This window comes from Mobula birostris, chromosome 10, assembly GCF_030028105.1.
Source record: "Mobula birostris isolate sMobBir1 chromosome 10, sMobBir1.hap1, whole genome shotgun sequence".
NCBI lineage: Eukaryota > Metazoa > Chordata > Chondrichthyes > Myliobatiformes > Myliobatidae > Mobula > Mobula birostris.
The window spans coordinates 121,695,194-121,715,109 of NC_092379.1; the positions used below are offsets into that span (position 1 = coordinate 121,695,194).

Here is a 19,916-nt window from a genome sequence, read left to right on the forward strand (position 1 = left end):
GTAGAAGGAGATGAGTTATTAACTTCAAACTTTCTGCATTATCACTCAAAGAGTTGAACTGCACATGTATGTAACGAGAATGTCTTGGACCTCCAGGTGGTCCACAGCAGGGGTAATTGATAAGTTCGTAGCTTAAGGTAGAAGGAGATGAGTTCTACAGCTCTCATTACATGCACGTGCAGTTCAACTCTTTGAGTGAAAATGCAGAAAGTTTGAAGTTAATAATTCATCTCCTTCTACTTTAGGCCACAAACTTATCAATCACCCCTGCTGTGGACCACTTTCTGGAGGTCCAAGATGCTGACTTCTACAAAGAAGGGATCCGTATGCTCCACAACCACTGGACTAAGTGCGTAAATGTAGGAAAAATAATTGTGCCTAGGTTTTCTAAAATTGACTCCGCCTACCTTAGGCCACGAACCTATTAATCACCCCTCGTACTTACTGCCTGTTACGCCGCTGGCAGCAATGAAGGTCCTCCATCTCTGGTGGTGTTCAGAGCTTCCTTCATCATGTCAGCAGCTTCCTCTCGGTTTCCACTACTGTCAGTCAGACAAGTTCTGGGTGGAGACTCAGGAATACAGTCGCACTCAGATGTAGAAGGATTCTTCAACACTGTTTCCGTAACAATTTTGTTTTACCAGTCAGGATTGTTAGCCCTGAGATGAACCCCTGAACCTGGAGAACCAGTGGACTACTCTTTGTCTGTCCCTTTACCTTTGACTTATGGGTGAAAGGAACACACAACACGCTGGAGGAACTCAGCAGGTCGGGGCGCATCCGTGGAAACGATCAGTCAACGTTTCAGGCCAGAACCCTTCATCAGGACTGAAGAGGGAAGGGGCAGAGGCCCTATTACCAGGAGCCAAGTCATAAAGCCCTGATTCCAGCCAACAGTCAGTAGCTCTCTGGGTGATTGAGGCACACAGGCCTACTCACTACAACAAGGAGAAATCCTGGAAAAATCTTATGTATTTACAGTATATTTATTGTGTTCTTTATGCTGATTGTGCTTATTATGCAGCATCGGATCCAGAGTAACAATCATTTTGTTCACCTTTACACTATAACAATAAACAATCTTGAATCTTTGATTGATGGAAGTCTGTCAACCTCATTTTCAAAGTTACCGACTCAGAGGTGTCAACTATGGTCAATTAGCAGTCACCACCAAGTCAAGGATTGTAGATTCAATGTGAACACCAAATCTGCGTTAAACTTTAAACATCATCCTCCCTACGTAAGGAGTTTGCCATTAACTGAGTTTGACAAAATTAATAAAAAGTACATCTGGTAACATAAGAAAGAATGTTAATTATTATTATTATTATCTTAATATCTAACTATATGGGGAGGAGATTAGGGAGGGGTGCTGCAAAACAGCCTTTTTTTTTGTTTGCAATGCATTAGTGGCAGGTCCATTTGGGAAAAAGAATTACCAACAGTAGCAGCCATTGCCATGGCAACTGTGACTAACCTGCAGGAAGTTATATTGATTTATGTTTACATGCTTTCCAAGCAGACAGTAGATCTGGGAAAATTTGAGCCCGGCGAAAAAGATGCAGAGATAGCACGGAGGAAACAAACATACAGAGAGTGAGAAGAAAAAGTCAGACCTGGCTAGCCAAGGGAGAATTATAGGTTGGGGAGGATACAATTACACTAAAAGAGATATTTATTTTCCTTTGACTGTGAGTAACCCCACAGGGACAATTATTTTCTGTTTGTTATTGCATCACTTTAGTTTGGCAATGAACAACACAAACAGGAAAGTCTCCACGTCAATCCCCAGTCTGTACTTTCACAGCATTGCCTGCTTGGGTGGCTATGACCTCAATTACCTTAAGCAGCCAGGTACCTGCTTCTATTTTGTACTCAGCGAGCTTAACTTGAATCAACATTCGATGTGGCTGTGAAAATCAACAGCCTTGCAAATTCAGAATAGCTTCCTGCTCAGAACATCTGGGACCACACAGAACTACACCTCAGTGTGGGTCACCCCCTAAACAAGTGGAAATGAGCATGGAAACATGAGGTAACGGTTCTTACTACAAAATGACCTGGGAACTTGTCTCCCAAATGTAAATTTGAGTCGGCCACAATAAATAAATACTGCCGCAATCTCCTTTGTATTGATATAGACCAGCACAATGCACCACCCAGGGGCAGCCAGCACTGCAATGAAAGGACTGTAATGATTGAGCAGCTATACTTATAGAGTGAGATTTTTTTCCAGCCTTTACATTGAGATAAGGGTCATGAGAAGAATCAAAACTACCTTAGGAAATATCAGAAATTCAAAAAAATGTTTAATTTAAGCAACTTTAATTTCTTCCAGCTAAATTAACTCGGCGTTTCCCTCTTATTTACACATGTCTCTTGAAATCCAACAATACTAGAAAGTGATTATATTTTTATTGGAACAATTGTAAGTTCTTTTTCCAGTCAGCTTTCCCTCAATAAACTAATTTTGAAGGTACTTCAAAAGCCAACAGCTCTGGCTAAGATTAACATATCTACCCACATGAGTCAAACAGCTCTGTGTCTGCATTCCTTATTCCAGTTCAGGAGCAATTAATGATGGACAATGGACATTGAACTACCCAGCAACATCCAAAAAGCTGGATGCAAACATCTACTGAACTACGCAATATTCCAAATGTGACATCAGCAAGTCTTTATATGAGTTGAACGTCTCAAGATCAAGATGCACCAGCTAGAAGCCGAGAAAGGAAAAGAAAGATTCAAGATTCAAAGATTCAAAGATTCAAAAAACTTCATTGTCATTCTAACCGTACATCAGCTCTGCAGGGCAGAATGAGACAGCGTTTCTCAGGGGCAGTGCAGTCATAACATAACAAAAGGTGCCCAGAGCTATTAGAACCATGGCCTGCAGTCTCAGAACTTGGGTTTGCTTTCACAGACACAAGGCTCACCCGCCAAGCATGTTGATATTAAGGGAGAGGAGGTATTGGAGTTGTTAAAATACATTAGGACAGGTAAGTCCCCGGGGCCTGATGGAATATTCCCCAGGCTGCTCAACGAGGCGAGGGAAGAGATTGCTGAGCCTCTGGCTAGGATCTTCATGTCCTCTTTGTCCACGGGAATGGTACCAGAGGGTTGGAGGGAGGCAAATGTTGTCCCCTTGTTCAAAAAAGGTAGTAGGGATAGTCTGAGTAATTATAGACCAGTGAGCCTTATGTCTGTGGAGGCTGTCTACAAGAAGGGTCAGAGCCGTCTGTATTTCCTGAGGAGACTGAGGTCCTTCAATATCTGCCGGACGATGCTGAGGATGTTCTATGAGTCTGTGGTGGCCAGTGCTATCATGTTTGCTGTTGTGTGCTGGGGCAGCAGGCTGAGGGTAGCAGACACCAACAGAATCAACAAACTCATTCGTAAGGCCAGTGCTGTTGTGGGGATGGAACTGGACTCTCTGACGGTGGTGTCTGAAAAGAGGATGCTGTCCAAGTTGCATGCCATCTTGGACAATGTCTCCCATCCACTACATAATGTACTGGTTGGGCACAGGAGTACATTCATCCAGAGACTCATTCCACCGAGATGCAACACTGAGTGTCATAGGAAGTCATTCCTGCCTGTGGACATCAAACTTTACAACTTCTCCCTTGGAGGGTCAGACACCCTGAGCCAATAGGCTGGTCCTGGACTTATTTCCTGGCATAATTTACACATTACTATTTAACTATTTATGGTTTTATTACTATTTAATTATTTATGGTGCAACTGTAATGAAAACCAATTTCCCCCGGGATCAATAAAGTATGACTATGACTATGACTATGACTCTGACTATGAAAGCTGTTGGAAAAGATTCTTAGAGATAGGATCTATGGATATTTAGAGAACCATGGTCTGATCAGGGACAGTCAGTATGGCTTTGTGAAGGGCACATCGTGTCTAACAAGCCTGATAGAGTTCTTTGAGGAGGTGACCAGGCATCTAGATGAGGGTAGTGCAGTGGATGCAATCTACATGGATTTTAGTAAGGCATTTGACAAGGTTCCATACGGTAGGCTTATTCAGTAAGTCGGAAGGCATGGGATCCAGGAAAGTTTGGCCAGGTGGATTCAGAATTGACTCGCCTGCAGAAAGCAGAGGGTCGTGGTGGAGGGAGTACATTTGGATTGGAGGGTTGTGACTAGTGGTGTCCCACAAGGGTCGGTTCTGGGACCTCTGCTTTTCCTGATATTTATTAACGACCTGGATGTGGGGGTAGAAAGGTGGGTTGGCAAGTTTGCAGACGACGCAAAAGTTGGTGGTGTGGTGGATAGTGTAGAGGATTGTCGAAGATTGCAGAGAGACATTGATAGGATGCAGAAGTGGGCTGAGAAGTGGCAGATGGAGTTCAACCTGGAGAAGTGTGAGGTGGTACCCTTCGGAAGGACAAACTCCAAGGCAGAGTACAAAGTAAATGGCCGGATACTTGGTAGTGTGGAGGAGCAGAGGGATGTGGGGGTACATGTCCACAGATCCCTGAAAGTTGCCTCACAGATAGATAGGGTAGTTAAGAAAGCTTATGTAGGGTTAGCTTTCATAAGTCGAGGGATAGAGTTTAAGAGTCGCGGGGTAAGATGGAGCTCTATAAAACTCTGGTTAGACCATATTGGGAGTACTGTGTCCAGTTCTGGTTGCCTCACTATAGGAAGGATGTGGAAGCATTGGAAAGGGTACAGAGGAGATTTACCAGGATGCTGCCTGGTTTAGAGAGTATGCATTATGATCAGAGATTAAGGGAGCTAGGGCTTTACTCTCTGGAGAGAAGGAGGATGAGAGGAGACATGATAGAGGTATACAAGATATTAAGAGGAATAGATAGAGTGGATGGCCAGCGCCTCTTCCCCAGGGCACCACTGCTCAGTACAAGAGGACATGGCTTTAAGGTAAGGGGTGGGATGTTCAAGGGGAATATTAGAGGAAGCTTTTTTACTCAGAGAGTGGTTGGTGCGTGGAATGTACTGCCTGAGTCAGTGGTGGAGGCAGATACACTAGCGAAATTTAAGAGACTGCTAGACAGGTATATGGAGGAACTTAAGGTGGGGGGTTATATGGGAGGCAGGGTTTAAGGGTCGGCATAACATTGTGGGCTGAAGGGCCTGTACTGCGCTGTACTATTCTATGTTCTGTGTTCTAAGCACAGTGATGCCCCTTGTTAGGAAACACGTTATTCCAGAAGAGGAAGAAAGCCTCCACAGTGATTAAGTCTTTAAGCCTGAATGGGACAATTGAAAATTTACTATGCTGTGGATGTCTGTATATGGTAATTGTATTATATAGTATATTGTGTGTCTAATTGAGATATATTCTCTTTTGAGTTGGAGTTTATAGCTAAGCTGTGAGGAGTGTTGTGTATTTAATATTTCATTAGTATTTGAGTAATCTTGTAAATATATTGTTTGATTAAGCATTCTTTGCAGTTTAAATCATTCATTATGGTTATATGCAAAAATGTGAATTGCATATGTCATCACACTACCAGGTGATACATGCGCACCTCACTTAAAGTAAACACGAAGTTAGACTCACCCTTTGGACTCTTATGTCTTCCCTGGAATCCATTTGATGGTTTGAAGTTGCAAAACATAGCCACCTTCCAGTTTAATCAATTTCCCCCGGGATCAATGAAGTATGACTATGACTATGACTAATCACATTCTTTCTATGACAGTTACCAAAACTGAACACAATAGTCAAAACGTAGCCTCACCAACATCTTGGACAATCGTAATAAAACCTCCCAACGTTTACGTGCAATGCCACGACATGTAAACTGTCTTCTTTACAGCCACATATACCGCTGACTCCACTTTAAGAGAACTTCTGGTCACATACACCAAGGTCCCTCAGTTCTACAACAGTAGCCAGAATCTTTTCGTTCAATGTAAAAGTCCTACCTTGATTTGTTGTTCCAAAATGTAACACTTTGCACTTAATCTGAATAAAATTCCATTTTCTTTGCTGATGTTAAAGTATCTCCTCCATTATATCCAAGTTTGTTGCAGCATAGACCCCTAATGAGGCTAATGTGATGCAAAATTGCTGAGTGTGTGGTATCACAGAACCAGTGGCTGACTTAAGCACATATTCAGCACATGCTCTTCAACTTGGCCTTCCATATTAAATCTGTGCTGATTCTAAATGATAAGTAAAATGAAGATTTGACTCCAATGATTCCCAAAGGAAGTGTTCAGAGTGGAAAAATTAACAAGTTGCTAATTTATCAGTCTGGAGGAATTGATGGAAGACGTGACATGGAATATAAATTAATATTATTTTAAGGAGTTTATCATTTGCATTTCGAATGGAGATTCTGTTTCTTTATGTTGACTAAGTTTTGAGAGGAAATGACCAGAACTGATGGCAAGCCGTCACTAAAGTGGAAAAGATCAGATTTTTACGGGTTAAGAGTAGCTGGAGAAACAGCTGTTGAAGTCATGTGTACAAGGTTGTCAATTTTGCACATGTTAAAGAACGTTTCCACAAAACACCCTATTCTTGAAGTAAATCTTTTCAAAGGGAATGTTCGAATAATACTCTTACTATAGAAGGGCCTTGTTCAAGGTTGTAAAGGGTGATCCTGAGATAACATTTGACAAATTATTAAAAATGTGCAGTTACAAGAGGTAATTATATGAAAAATTGAGGTATACTACTGGGATGAATGAATATAAAGCAAAGTGTACTACAGCTTTGGTACATAGATGTCAAAGTAGTGTGTCCATATTTAGTACCGAGTGAAATTTAAGGGGCTCTGAAGATTGCTGTTCGAGCGGAAACATACTTCTAAGAACACTTTGTTATCAGAATAGACCCTAAGGATTAGGGGTTATTGGTTCAGCTTTTAAAAGTGAGAAAAACATTACATTCAGATTATTTGAGATGGATGGAATCAATTAAATCAGCAGACATTCATGTAATATACTAATTCTCAGAGTTAGGTTAGGATTTATTCTCAGAGTTCTTTTCCTCTAGAGTATGTTGTAAGCATACTTTCCTTTAAAGGAACATTACATATTCCTGAGTGAAAAAGTCACCTCCATTTATCAAAGGTAAACTAGATAATTGAGATGATGATTGATGATGGAATATCCTTGTGTTTTTTAACGTTTTGTGATTATTTAATGCAGAAAATAGCCATTTACTTCAGAATTAATTTTATTTCTATCCCACGCTATGACTGCTTGAGAACATTTGGTTAATATCTTGCGGTTGCATAGGATTGTCAGGCATAGATTTCCAATAATTCAGACACCTCACCCTGCAAAAACTCATTTCAGGGAGGTAGCACCATCAACTTGCGGGAGACTCCCAGAACTTCTGGGAGAGGTGGGATGTCTGCAATAGAGTAGCTCCTTTGCAGCTAGCCAGCTAGTTTAAATAATGTTAGCTGTGCTAATGAATGAATGACACCTGTTAAACTCACCTCAACATGTCTTTTACTATCTTAACCCACCATGGGCAATAGAAAAGTCACTGTTGCAAACAGTGCAGTGAGCAACACTGTCATTATTTTTGACCCCTATTAGGAAAGGTACACTTTAGTGTAGTCTGGGGTGAAGTATGTTTTATATTTTCTTTTTTTGGAACACTCTGCCATGGCGCGCTCTTTCTCTCTCTCTCCTCTCGTGGTTGCTCTTGCGCTCGCTCTCTCTCTCGCGTGGTCACGCTTGCTCTCTCTCTCTCTCGCGGTTGCTCTCATGCTCTCAAAAAAATTGATTTGCGGGATATTGTATATAATTTGCGGGCATCAGGGAGCAACTATTAATATGCAGGAGACTCCTGGAACTTCCGGGAGAGGTGGGATGTCTGAATATGTAATTGGTTAAAAACATAGTCCAGATGAAGGGTCTTGAATCGAAACATCAACTGTCCATTTCCCTCCACATATGCTGTCTGACCCTCTGAATTCCCTAGCATCTTGTTTTTTGCTACAGGTTGCCACTAGCCTCACCTCTAAACTTCTTACTTCATCCTCCTTCCCCACCTATCCACCTTCCCCCTCACTTAGTCTAACCTATCACCTGCCATCTTGTACACCTCCCTGTCCCCCTACCTTCTTATTCAGGCTTCTGTCCCCTTCCTTTTCAGTCCTGATGAAAAGCCTTGGCCCAAAATGGCGGCTGTTTGTTTTACACCATAGATGCTGCCTAACTTGCTGAGTTTCTCCAGCAGTTTTTGCGTGTTACTCTGGCGACAGGAAAGAAACCAACATGGATAGAAAATTGGATGACTGTCAGGAGACAAAGAATGGGAACAAAGTGGGCCTTTTCCGGTTGGCTGCCAGTGACTAGTGGTGTTCCGCAGGGGTCGGTGTTGGGACGGATTCTTTTTATATTATGTATCAATGATTTGATTGATGGAATTGATGATTTTATAGCCAAATTTGCGGTTGATGCAAAGATAGGTGGAGGGGATAGGTAGTGTTAAGGAGGAAAGGAGACGCCAGAAGGATTTAAACAGATTCGGAGAATGGGTCAAGAAGTCGGCAGGTGGAATGCAATGTAAGAAAGTCTACGGTCATACTCTTTGGTAGAATAAATAAAGGCAATTTTCTAAACAGGGAACAAATTCAGAAATCAAAGGTGTAAAGGGGCTTGGAAGTCCTTGTGCAGGATTCCCTAAAGGTTAACATGCAGGTTGAGTTGATGGTAAGGAAAGCAAATGCAATGCAGCATTCATTTCAAGAGGACTAGATTATAAAAGTAAGGATATAATGTTGAGGCTTTAAATAGCATTGGTCAGACCACACTTGGAATATGGTGAGCAGTTATCTCACTATATCTTAGAAAGTATGTGCTGGAATTGGAGAGTCCAGAGAAGGTTCACAAGAATAATCCCAGGAATCAAAGGGTTAATGTATGAGGACTGTTTGATTGCTCTGGGCCTGTACTTGCTGGAGTTCAGAAGAATGAGGGGAGTTCTCATTGAATCTTATCAAATACTGAAAAGTGTAAGTAGAGTGGATATTGAGAGGATGTTTCCTATAGTGGGGAAGTCTAGGACCAGAGGGCACTGCCTCAGAAAAGGATTTCTTTAGCCAGATGGTGGTGAATCTGTGCATTTCATTGCCACAGATGGCTGCGAAAGCCAAATCATAGAGTATATTTAAAGTGCAGTTTCTAGGTTCTTGATTAGTAAGAGTGTCAAAGGTTATGGGGAGACAGCAGAGAAAGGGTTTCAGAGGAATAATAAAAAAAGCCATGATGGAATGGCAGAGCAGATTTGATGGGCAGAATGGCCTAATTCTGCTCCTATGTCTTATGGTCTCATCCTGTCCAGCACCGGGGACTTATCTTCCTAATAGTCTTCAAAAGTTGCAGCACCTCCTCTTACTAGGAAGTTAATCTTCCTTCAGTTAACTCTCAACCAACTAGCATGTAATTCTTTTTAAAAGTAAGACTGAGAAAGTAGAACATTTAAAATGGTAACAGTTGTTATGGAAAGGTCATTATTAACCAATTTGATCAATTTGTTGTGGGGGTAATTTTTTTATAAAAAAGGTCATTGTGAGCAGAGCATCATGGATTTTAATGAGGCTTTTGACAAGGACCCACAGAAGGACAAAGAGGAAATGCTGTAACTGTATGCAGCTCCTCTTAATCCAAACAGGAGTAGAACTTAAGAAAAATGAATAGGAGGAGCTTGACTAGTCTATAGTCTAATTAAAGTAAATTTCCCTTTGCAGTGAGGTCAAAAACCAGAAGACACTGATTTCAATCTAGATCAAGGTTTCCCAAACTTTTTTCTGCTATTAACCGAGGGGTTCATGGAGCCCAGGTTGGGAACCCCTGATCTACAGGGTGCTATGGGTTTGAAACACACTGCCCGACAAATAGTAAAAGCCTCCATCACGCTCAAACAGCACAGGTTACCTACTGTGTGACCTGAACTCTGACCTTACACAAATTCTCCCATACATTTCAAGGCATTTTCAAGCTACTGATAATAAAAACAATAATAATATGATATTATTTCATGGTATTAGTAACAGGAGATAGTATATATGCCAATATTTTAATTATGGATAGTGCTAGAGTAATTATTCAGAGAATGAAAAGATTATAGCACATGTATATAGATCGATATAGCCGGCTGGTGGCGTAGTGGCATCAACGCCGGACCTTGGAGCGAAGGCTCCCGAGTTTGAATCCAGCCGGCTCCCGCGCACGCTTTCCATCCCCGCTGGGTTGAGCATCGAGCTAGCAACTTTACCTCGTAAAAAAGAAATTGCCTGCCGCAGAAATATCAACAGCAAAAAGTTGATGGCCTATGCTCTCTCATGAGATGAAAGGCAATTTCTCTCTTCTCTTCTCTACATAGATTGATAAGAACAGATTGCTAAAGAAAAGTAACTTTTCTGACTTATAGGAACTTGACTTACAGATAGTTCTCAGGAACAGAATGCTAACAGAATCCAGATAAGTATATTGTACTGCCTATACCTAGATTTGTATCTGAAGAGTTGTGACCTAGTATTGGATGGTTGGATTAGGTGGGGCAACTCCCTTTCAACCAGTAGGTATTTGATGGAGCAAATAGGCATATAATTGTCCAGCCCAGGGTCAAACTGTCTAATTCTAGAGAGCATGCATTTAAGGCTAGAGGTGGAAGTGTTCAATGGAGATGTGCGAGGCTGTTTTTTCCCACATAGAGACTGGAATACACTACCAGGGATGGTGAAAAAGGTAGATGTGAAAGAAGCTCGTAGATAGGCAGATGAATATGGAGGGATATGGACCATTTATGGTCAGAAGGGCTTCAATATCGCTGGCTTGGCTTAATTAGTTTGGTACAGCATCATTGACTAAACGGCCTGTTCTTGTGCTATACAGTTCTAGGCTTCTGTGTTGTAGGTTGTCTATGATTTAAATGGAGTAGAGGAATAGAGTTAGTGTTTGCACACACATCAATAAACTTGCAAATTTATATGTGGTACATGTGCCTTGTGCTGTGTATGACTGTGTTTTGCACCTATGCCCCGGAGGAATAATGTTTCATTTGGTTCTATTCATGGATATTCATCTATGGTTGAATGATAATTAAACTTGAACTTGAAAATACCCACAATGGCCATAAAAACAAACAGAACTCGGGATTATGCACAGAAAATAGAAACAAACAAGTTGTAGCTGCCTCAGCGAAACATTTCCCCACAATGCTAGACCTCCCGTTTTTATCAAATATAAGCTCAATGTGGTTTGTTAATTGTTGTATTTTACTGCTACACATGTCATTCCCACAGGAGTTATCTTTTCTCCAGTATAAATTCCTAGTTGGATATCTAGGAATATCTAGGCTTCAGTTTGGTGTTTTTGAAATGCTTTTCAAACTCTTTTTGTGGAATGACTGAAACAACTAAACCAGTGTCCAATTCCAGTTTAACTAATTTGTCATTCACTGCTGGTGTAAGCCATATTGCGTGTCTATTGTTAGTTTTCATATTGTAAATCTCAAGGCAACTCAGTCCTGCATCACTGTTATCATAATCAGATTTTTCATCAATGGCATGCACACTGGTGCTCTTTTTCAAACTGAAACTTGACTTTTTATTTTTTCTCTTCTCTGTGCAATCCATTTATTGTTGTCTGTCTAACATGCTCTTTGTATGTGACCTACTATGTTGCACTTTCTACAAGTTTCGCCTTTAAATCTACATTGGTCTGATATATGTGAACAAATGTCACAACGGTAACACAATTTGTTTGCCCAGGTTGACCAAGATGCTGCAATTTTGTTCACGCTCCTTCATTTCTGACTGCACAGAGACTCAATTGTGTCTCTGTGTTTTCCATTGAAACAGCGATTTCAACTGCTCTTTTAAGTGTGAGCTGTGCTTCAGTTAGGACCCATTTTTGAAAGTTTTCTTGTAAGAGACCACAAACAAAACGTCCTCTCAGTGCATCATTAAGCCCATTACCGAACTGACAATGCTCAGACAATTGCTTCATTTCAGCCACATACACTGAAATGGATTCCCCTTCTTTTTGATTTGGTTTATGAAACCTAAAGTGTTCTGCAATTAACAATGGTTTTAGTTCTAAATGTGTCTGTATTACTTTGACAATATCAGTAAAACTCATTCTGCTGGTTTGGTTGGAGCAGTCAAACATCGAAGCAAATTCTATGCCTTTAAACTTAATGCACTTCGCAAGATTGGTAACACACACAAAATGCTAGAGGAACTCAGCAGGCCAGGCAGCATCTATGGAAAGGAGTACAGTCAACATTTCGGGCTGAAATAAGTCAGTGCTGGGAAATGACATTAGCTTGAATATGCATCTTGGTTAGTATGGGCAAGTATGGGCTCGAGGGCCTTTTTCCGTGCTATACTCCATGTGTCAATTGGTTGTTGTGACGCATCTCGTCTGGTAGTGTAGTGGGGAGAGCTTGTCGCTCTAGCACCACGAAAAGGAGAGCTGAATGCGTAAGTCTCTTCCTGCCGATACATAGCCTCTCCAACAGCAAGCCTCAAGTAATGCCTCTTTGCTGATGACACACAGGAGAGACAAAGGCTTCAGGAGTAAATCCAGTCAGAAAATATGGAGAGGAGCCCCTAAGGTGGCTGGACGCCACTGAACATCTTTCCGGCAACTCCTGCAGCCAAGCTGGTGCCAAACGTATTGCTTCGCTTTCCTTTGGACCACACTGGTGAAGCCAAGAGGGCGATCTTGACGACTGGGCATCACAGGAACTCCACACCTTCCACCCAGGCTCAGGCTCTGGAGAGGTCACTCCAGTACCCCTATCCTTTGTCCTTCAAGGATGCCATCACCCCATAACTCTAAGGCAGGGGTTCCCATGCATTTTTATGCCATGGAGTAAGGGCTCCATAGATCCCTGGTTGGGAGCCCCTCCTCTAAGGGGAGATAAGTCATCTGTACTGTCTTATGTGAAAGAAAGGATATAACTTTGTTTTTCCTGGTATCCTTCAACCCTTTCTTGCCAATGAGGTACTTCATGAACTACAGTCCCTTTGTAGTATAAGAAACTAATTTGTTCACAGCAAGGCTCCATAAATAACAATATTGTTATCACTAGATTACTTTGTAGAAACTCAACTGCATTGAGTTTTTTTTTTAGTATTATGAGACTTCATTTCTTTTTGTGTAAAATGCAAGCTATCCATTTCCAAGTTACATCAGGAAATTTCTGGCACAAGGCTTTACTTGTGTATTGCAGAGGAACGGGGACCGTGAATGTGCAGTCCTGGAAAGTGAGACTGAAATACATGCTGGGCAACTCTGGGGAATTATGCAGTCGACAATCATTTGCAGCTTAGTCACCTAATCCACACGTAATTATTAACAAGCATTTTTAAGTAACTTTATTTTAAGTATTGCTATTTGTAATTACCAACAATTTAGTCCAAGCTTATTCAAAATGAATGATGAGGAGAAAATCCCTGAGGAAACTGAACCTCAGATTTGTATATGGTGACATATCCGCACTTTGATAATAGCATTTACTTTGAACTTTGAATCACTTCCTCGATTGTGGAGATATGAGAAAAAAAAAGCTTTGTCTTCCTGTTTCTCTTTAGTTGAACGCTACAGGGTTAAGATGATATTTTCCACAGCAGCTCACAGTAATTTCTAGTTATAGCATAGCCTTCACAGATTAACGAATGCTGTTATTATTTTGGATTCCTGCAGCATATCTCAGTTTAAGGTCAATGGCAAACTCATAGTTGGAGGAACAATTGAGCTAGTGGATGACCTTGTTGTATAAGGTACATTCTAGGAAAATGTATTGGTTAATTAATACCAATCTTTCTTTCTATCTCATCATAATTTGAAGATAAATCCATTATTAAGATTGCCGGGTATAGATACTGAGTATCCCTTATCCGAAATTCCACAATCTGAAAACCTCTGAAATCCAAAATTTTTTTTGAGCGCTGACATATCATCACAAGTTGCTCGAGTGTGGCCTCATTGTGGCAGTAGAGGAGACCGTAGACGGACATGCTGAAATCAGAATTGGAATGTGAAGTCGAATTGAAATGGGCAGCTGCTGAGCTATCCTGTCTTTTGTGGCGGACAGAGTGATGGGTTTTCTTTCTGTTTTTGCTTCAGATTCTTAGCATTTGGAGTTGTGCTCCTTGTTGCGCTTTGCACTATGTCGCAGCTGGGTCGTTGATCTGCAGCCATACAAAGCAAAGGAGGACGTGTACAGTTCTGGTTGCTACACAACAGACGGAATGTGGCAGCAATAGAAAGCGTGCAGAAAAGTTTCACCAGGATGTTGCCCGGAATGGCGGGCCTCTACGTATAACAAGAGACAGGATAGGTTGGGTTTCTACTCACTGGAACATAGGAGGCTGAGGGGTGATCTTATAGGGGTTTATAAAATTATAAATGGCATAAATAGGATCTTCTTTGTCAGGGGAGGGGTGTCTGGAACGAGAGGGCAACAGTTTTGAGAGTTCCAAAAGAGATACATCAGTAGCTCTGGGCCTACTATTATCTTAATAGCTCATTACTTTAATTGGAAGTACTGTAATGCCATCAGGCATTTGGCATTCAAGTTCAGGCCCAACTTCTAAATTTCAGAGTTTTATCTGACACTACATCTCAATACTGTTTGACTCATATGTCAGCCTGCTGTTTATCAAGTACAGCTCAGCATACAGCACAATCATCCCATCCAAGTTCATCAGCAAGCTTCAAGACCTGGGCCTCTGCAACTGGACACTCAATTTCCTCATCACAGTCCTCAATCAGTGAGGATCTGGAACAACATTTCCTCCTTGCTGGTAATCAACACAGGTGCGCCTTGTCCTCCATCTCTACTCGCTATACGTACAGTGACTACGTGGCTCAGCACAGCTCCAGTGCCAGCTTCAGTTTCGCTGACGACACTACTGGTGCTGGATGAATCGCAGGGTGGTGCTGAGTCAGTTTACCGAAGAGAAATAGTACACTGGCTGAGTGGTGCCACAAAAGCAATCTCTCGCTCAACGTCGGCTAAACTAAAGAGCTGATTGTTGACTTCAGAAAGAGTGCCAGTCCACATTGGGGAATCAGCGGTGGGTATTAACATATCAAATGCCCTGTTCTGGCCCCAACGCATAGATACAACTGTAGGGAACAGTGTGCCAACATCTTTACTTTCTTAAGAGATTAAGGAGGTTTGGCTCGTCACCAAGCACTCTAACAAACTTCTATAAGTGTACTGTTGGAAGTTTCCTGACTGGTTGCATCATGTTCTGGTATGGCAATTTGAATGCACAGGAACATAACGCCAAGAATAATGGACTCTGCCCAATAGCTCATGGGCACATCCCTCCCCACGATCAGCAGTATCTACAGGAGAGGAGAAATGTACCCATGAGTTATTGCCTCAAGGAGGCAACGTCTGTTATCAAAGATCCCCGCCGTCTGGGCCATGCCATCTTTTGCAGTTACCATCAAGCGAAAAGTACAGAAACCTGAAGTCCCACACCACCACATTCAAGACCAGCTACTTCCTTTCAACCACTTGGTTCTTAAACCAACCGGCAAAAACCTGATCGCAATTTTGATCACTTTGCACCAAAGCAGACTTTGCTTTGCTTTTGTTCTGTATTCTTTCTCATAAATATTGTTAATAATTTATGTTTTTGATTTGTATTTTACTTGTGAATGTGGCATTTCTGATAATATATGCCCATGATACTGCTGCATCTAGATTTTTCATTGCACCTGTGCACATAAGTATTTGTGCAAGTGACAATAAAGTTAACAGTCATTCCTGCCTGTGGTCATCAAACTTTACAACTCCTCCCTTGGAGGGTCAGACACCCTGAGCCAATAGGCTGGTCCTGGACTTATTTCCTGGCATAATTTACATATTACTATTTAACTATTTATGGTTTTATTACTATTTATTATTTATGGTGCAACTGTAACGAAAACCAATTTCCCCCCGGGATCAATAAAGTATGACTATGACTATGAACTGACTTTATAAGATACAGGAGAATAGTTGACTAATAAAATACCTTTTAAATGACAGATGAGGTAAGAAAGCAATTAGTTTCTACGTACCCAATTGCAGATAAGAAATTAGCTCTAGTCCTTTCAGCAATAAAATGTAACAGTATAGAGAGGGTTGACCAACCTATGTAAAATTAATGGCTACATGTCCAATATATTACATTCTCGATCTTTGTTACAATCTCGGAGTTTTGTAAAGCTACAAGGGTTACGGAGGCATGCAGGTGAGCCCACCGAGTGCTTGAAAAGCAATGAGAATTTTTCATTACGGTACTAGGATCCAATGTAGGTCAACGAACAAGTGACAATGTACAAATGACATGTGCGAAGACGCATTGAACAGATGTTTGGGCGAGCTCAACGTTATGGAGAGTGACAGATGGGACATTGGGGAGGTGAGCATTGTAATCGTTTGCGAGGGTTTAAAATGGGGCGGATGGAAGTTTCCGCAGCTAAAAGCTGAGGCCGCTTTTGAAGTGGCTAATGTTACGAACGTGGACGACGGCATTTTGATTTTTAGAACAGCCCCTTTTCTCCTTTAACGTCAGACAGTTGGCAGGAAGTCAGTAGCTGATGAACAGAGTGTATTGTCCTCTCGAACACCTTCCCAAAGCTGAATGTGCAAATCTATTTAAATATTTACTTAGCTCTAAATTGAGAGATGCAACCAATGAAAAGAACAGGTGTTTGAAATGTAGGAAGCACACACCTGGAAAACTCGAATTGGAGATGCCAGATCACAAAACCCATTGAAATACTGTACATGGCCTGTGCTTAATTCTGAAGAACGGTCATACAAATTACTTCTGCAAAATTAGCATGAGCAGTTCGGGTATCGCTCACACAATCTGCATCGCTGACAGAAGCCGGGACTGCGGTTCCGGAGAGGGACGGGTCGGGGGAAAGGAGTGGGCGGGGTTAAATGCCACGGCGCTCCCATTGGCCACCGAGAATCGAATCAGATGACGTGGCCCCGTGTTTCCGGGCTTCCCCCCTTTAGAGGTTGGGGGTTACTAGCGGGCATTGACACTTCGTGGCTGGTCGTTGCAGTCTCGGACTCGGTGGCGTGTGCAGTGAAGAGAGGCAAGTTAAGGGGGCCTGGTGTGGGTGCACGGACTTTGGCTGTCTCCCTATTGCAAGTAATGTAAATATATATTCATCTTAATAGCGTGGTGCAAGTTGAGAGGAGATATCAGGTGGAAGGAGCTGCTTCGGTGCGTTTAGAGCAACGTACGCACGAACGCCCCATGTGAGGTGTCTGTTGATGTTCACAGTGATGGAAAGCCGGTCAAGTTTAAGGAGAAATCTGATACACATTTGGCAAATCTGCTTTATTTGAGCTTGATCTGGGTGGACATGCTCACTCCGGCTCTGGAAGCCGCTTTCACTAATCTGTGGCTGCAGATACTCACATCGTGAACGGCGGTGGAGTGAGCTAATCCGAGCCACGTTCTAAAGCAGAACCACTGTTACACTGCCCCCAAGTAACATAATCTCAGCAATGTCCTAAAGTGGAAGAGCCAGTCACCGGCTCCCCTACTGTGCAAGTGGTGATTAGAAGTAAGCAATGCAACCTTTTTTTTTGGGAATAGGCAGTTAAAACTTGAAATCTAGCTCTTAAAAAGTCTATCTTTAGCCTTTTCAAGACGCTGCTTTACCACTGAGTCAGGGGCTGATGAGCTCATTTGATATTTTGAGAACTGGTCATCGTTTCCCGTGTCTTGCAGATTTCGCGGTTAAAGGCTTCTAAAAGTAACTTTTGACTCAAAAAGGCTTAGTGATTGTGGTTTTTCCCAGTCAATCGGTCAAAATACGTTTAAAATTTTCCTTAATGTTTTTGTTGGGATTATGATCTGTGTATGATTGTTGTTTCTAATTGTGTATAAAGCTGTTTTAAAAGGCAAATTCTTTTTTTCACTTAGTAAAAGTGATGGCTGTGTCAAAATTTAACAAAATGAACATTATCCATTAGAATCAGAGAATCTTGTCGCAGAGGAGACTATTCTGCTTTGTTTTACCCATTGTAGGGATGGTATCTTTCCAGAATAGTTGCCCCAGTTTAATCCTGCCCAAATTTTTCCCGCCAAAATTTGCAATTTAGAGCCTAGAAAATGACGAGATTATCGGGGAGTACGTTTATGTAGGTCACACTATGATGTCGTGCTGACCTATATAAACCTACTCCACGATCAATCTCACCCTTTCCTCCCAAATAGCCCACAACCCTCTATCCTTTTCTTGCATCCTCTTGTGGTATCAGCCTCTACCATTATCCTGAAGAATGCAATCCAGGCATTGACTACGTATTGTGATTTTTCTTAAAAAAAGCATGTCTACCTCTGGACATCTCCCCTAAACTTTACTCCACTTGCCTGAAACAGATGTCCTCTGGTTTTGGCCATTGCTGCCCGATGAAATGGGTACCGGCTGTCTACTCTTTACATTTTGCAACATGCATGGTATTCTTTTTGAGGGATTTGTGGAGTTGGACCTCAATTTGTATGGTATTTTAGAGGGATTTATGGAGTTGGACCTCAAGATCTCACCGTTCCTTCACCCTGCTGAGAATCTGCTATTTAACCTTGTATACCAACAGGTTCAAGTGTGATCTTCCAAAGTGTGTTTCTTTCTTATCCAAGTTAGTTCACGATCCAAATTACTTATTGAATTATGAAGCATTTGGACTGAATGATATTCAAACAAGGACTCGTACTTCTCATTTTACTCTGTGGTTTGGTATAGATTTTTGACCATTATTGATAATGAAATACATACGTTTTGCCTTCTGACTATTCTTTCTGACATGCAGTCAAGAAAGAAGTGTTAGGATTAAAATATTTGGCCCTTTTGAACTGCTGTGCCATTCATGAAAACTGTAGCTGATGTTCAACCTCAATGCTATTTTCCTGCACTAGCCATATGTCCCTTGATTGCCTGAATCTCCAAAATGCTCAGCTTGTTTTTACATCAACCCCATGACTGCATCCTTCTGAAGTACAGAATTCCAAAGAACTGCCATTCTCCATGTGATAAAATTTATCCACCTCACAGTCCCTAAATTTCCTATGTCTTAATCTCAGAATGAGAATCAGAGTAACACACACAAAGTGCTGGAGGAACTCAGCAGGCCAGGCAGTATCTATGGAAAAGGGTACAATTGACGTTTCTGGCCGAGGCTGGTCATCAGGATTTCGAGTAACTGCAGACTTTCTTTTGTTCATGAGAATCAAAATCACTTTATTGCCAATATGTGAAACAAACCAGAATTGATTGTGTTTCGGTGCCAAGCATACCATAACAGACAACACAACGAGCAACCATCTACTTACAAGGCAATAATGCAAACAGCCATGAGCAGTCAACAATTAGCAGAATGGTCACATTCACAAATGTCAATAATCAAACTTAAAATAAATGTGAACAGAACAAGGAGAAGAGGAATGGCCATTTAGTGGATGTTGTGCAGGGACATTTAGGGTGTTGGGAGTGTGTTTGTTGAGAAGTTGGATAGCTACAAGGAAGAAGCTTCAGGGATGATGTGTAATTCTGGTGGTGATAGACTTCTAGCGCCTCCCTGATGGCAGTTTGGTGAATAGGTGATTGCTAGGGTGGATGGAGTCAGCAGTAATTTCTTAGCTCTTCATTCTGGTGATGAACAGGTCTTTTTAACGTCAGTAGCTGATAGCCAGTCATCTTTGCTAAGTGGACCACTTACTGAACCTGGGCTTGGATAGGCAGAAGTGGCGGGAAACCAAACGGTGATAAAGGAGGTCACAACACTGTCACAATAACGGCTGAGTAAGAATGCACCAGGATACACCCTGAGATATTAAGTTTCCTAAGCTGGTGTAGGAAGAACAATTTCTGCTGGGCTTTCCTAGTGATGAGCATAACGTGCTGTCCCACTTCAATACATAGGTA

At 41.7% G+C, this 19,916-nt stretch overlaps 1 protein-coding gene across 2 annotated transcripts in view; it reads left to right on the forward strand.

The window, feature by feature from the left end:
- The first annotated feature begins 16,995 nt into the window (after nt 1-16,995).
- acsl4a (acyl-CoA synthetase long chain family member 4a) overlaps nt 16,996-19,916 on the forward strand; it is a 91,297-nt gene continuing 88,376 nt past the window's right edge. For both annotated transcript variants that reach the window (XM_072270890.1, XM_072270892.1), the window contains exon 1: nt 16,996-17,078. The gene's annotated coding sequence lies outside the window, so the exon portion shown is untranslated. The remainder of the gene's footprint in view (nt 17,079-19,916) is intronic.